The sequence below is a fragment of the Triticum aestivum genome, chromosome 3D, assembly GCF_018294505.1.
Source record: "Triticum aestivum cultivar Chinese Spring chromosome 3D, IWGSC CS RefSeq v2.1, whole genome shotgun sequence".
NCBI classification, from domain to species: Eukaryota; Viridiplantae; Streptophyta; class Magnoliopsida; order Poales; family Poaceae; genus Triticum; species Triticum aestivum.
Window position 1 is genome coordinate 114,796,381 of NC_057802.1, and position 2,413 is coordinate 114,798,793.

The 2,413-nt window shown below is 55.7% G+C and overlaps 1 pseudogene; it reads left to right on the forward strand.

Annotated features, from left to right (window-relative positions):
* The first annotated feature begins 94 nt into the window (after window positions 1–94).
* Window positions 95–1,608, forward strand: LOC123074308 (transcription factor LAF1-like; annotated as a pseudogene).
* Window positions 1,609–2,413: the final 805 nt, after the last annotated feature.

Sequence of the window (2,413 nt, forward strand, 5' to 3'; positions counted from 1 at the left end):
GCAAACAGCACAACAATCGCGCCCCTCCTTCGTTATTCCTACACTACACCTCCGCGGCTCGCGGCATTCCTCCGTGGTCACCTCCGACGAGCTGATGGGGTGCAAGTCGTGCCAGAAGCCCAAGGCGCAGCACCGGAGGGCCTGTGGTCGCCCGAGGAGGACCAGAAGCTCCGCGACTTCATAGTCTGCTACGCCACAGCTGCTGGAGACCGTCCCCGTCAAGCGCCGGTGAGAACTGCCTCCCAGCCAAGCGCAGCAGTCCACGCTTGTAAACTTGTCTCCCCTGCTTGCTTGCCGAGGCTCTGCAATGTACCTTGGCTCGTGGGAACGGGAAAGATGGGAACTTTTGTTCGCCGGAGAACAGTTGACGAAGCTCTTTTAGCTTCGCCTGCTTGTTCGAATTCAGCGACCTTTTGCTGAGCTTTCAGAAAGAACTCAGCAGAATTTTTGTCAAATGTACCTTGGCATGTGGCGCTAAAGTTTGCAGTGAATTGGCGCGCGTGCAGGGCTCAGCGAACGGCAAAGAGCTGCAGGCTGCGATGGATTAACTACCTGAGGCCGGGGCTGAAGCACGGCATGTTCTCCCGGAGGAAGAAGAGACCGTCATGAGCCTCCACGCCACACTCGGAACAAGTAAGCATCCCAAGCAACATTCACAATTCTCACCTTTTCCACCGCACTTTCTCAGAGCAAAACGTCACCTGATTACCTGTTGCATTGCGCCAATGTACTAATTTGTATAAAGTTGGATTTAAAATTGAGACACTTCTTTTGATACAGAGGAAGTAATTAGGAAGGTTCTTAATTTTGATAGTGAAGATATGTGTAGTACAATCTTTGTGAACACGCTCGTAGTACTAGTCAACTGCTGAGACCAATGATACTGTAACAGATGCTTTGACATTGACAATCCGAACGAAGAACACTTGTAGTTGCTACAAGTCTGGGACAATCATAGCTTTTTTATTGGAGTGACTGTAAAATAATTTGCTTCTCTAACATGATGAAATTTTTTCTGTGCGCAGGTGGTCTCAGATAGCGCAGCACCTGCCTGGCCGGACGGACAAACGAGGTGAAGAACTACTGGAACTCGTACCTCAAGAAGCGCCGTCGAGGGTGCGCGGTCACCAGCCAAGCCCGCCGCCTCGGACGCGCCCCGACGCGGAGCCCGACGCCCAGCGAGAGCGGCCGCGAGCGCATCACTGTTGACCAGCCGTCAACTCCGGCTCATCCGGGCGCTCGAGTCGTCGTCGACGGCGGACGAGTCAAGCAGCCTCACAGTCCCAGGAGCTGCCGCCTCGATCCGGCCGCACGCCCGGGTGCTCCCAAGGTCATGTTCGCGGACTGGCTTCGACATGGACATGGCTTACGGCCCCGGCCTGATGGCACCGAGCGCGCTGGACGCGGCCTTCGACGGCAGCCCGGCGCAACAGGGCGTGAGCACCAGGGCCCCTGCGGGTGAGGGCCTGTGCGGCGCCGTGGACTCGTTGCATGGGCTCGGCAACGGCAGCCTCTGCTGGGAGTTCGACGCGGACCAGATACAGGGCGGAGGAGGGCTCTGCGACCTGCTCTCCATGAGCGAGTTCCTCGGGATCAACTAGGCGACACCTCCCGAACAGGGGCAATGGTGTGCCTCTCCAGCCAGTCATTGTTGGTCACTGACAAGAAGTTCTCAAGGCCACGATTCAGTCGGACCAGCGCCGTGGAGAAGAAATCGTTTGAAGTCGTTGTTGCGGAAAACCACATATCCAAGATCTCAACCTTAAAGAAAAACTCACATGCTCTTCGACGGTACGGAGGCCGCACGACGTGATGAAGAGGAGGCGGAGGAACAAATTGCATAGGAAAATTGCGGTCATCGTCACGCTAACAAAGTCTGCCAAACCCTAACATTGTCGGCCAAAATGACTGGAATGAAAATATGCCAACGTGCCATTAGATGTTTTTTTACGGAACCTTGTCAGAGGGCCAGGTGCTTTGCTTTGCATTATACGAAAAAGAGAGTTGATCCCGTTTATGAGGGAAACCGGATCAAAAACCTAGTAGAGTTGTCCCAGTTTTATGAGGAAACCAGACCAAAAACCACACACGCAACAAACTCTTGCCGACCATACGACCCAAGACAACATTGCAACAAACACACACCCGACTCCGGAGCCGCCGCTCCGACATCCCTCACCCGCACGAGAGCCACAATGCCGTGCGGGTTCAGGCGCCTCGTAGCCCTTGCGCCCGCGGACCACAAACGATGTACAAAACATCGGGGCCGACGCCCCGACTTCCGGCCAGACTGACCTCACAGATCGCGTCGACCGAGCCGACGAACTGGCCACCCTCCGCACACCAGGTCGCCGCCCATGCCAAGCAAAGCAGCGGACATACCCCATAGGACCGCCGTTGCATGACCATCCGA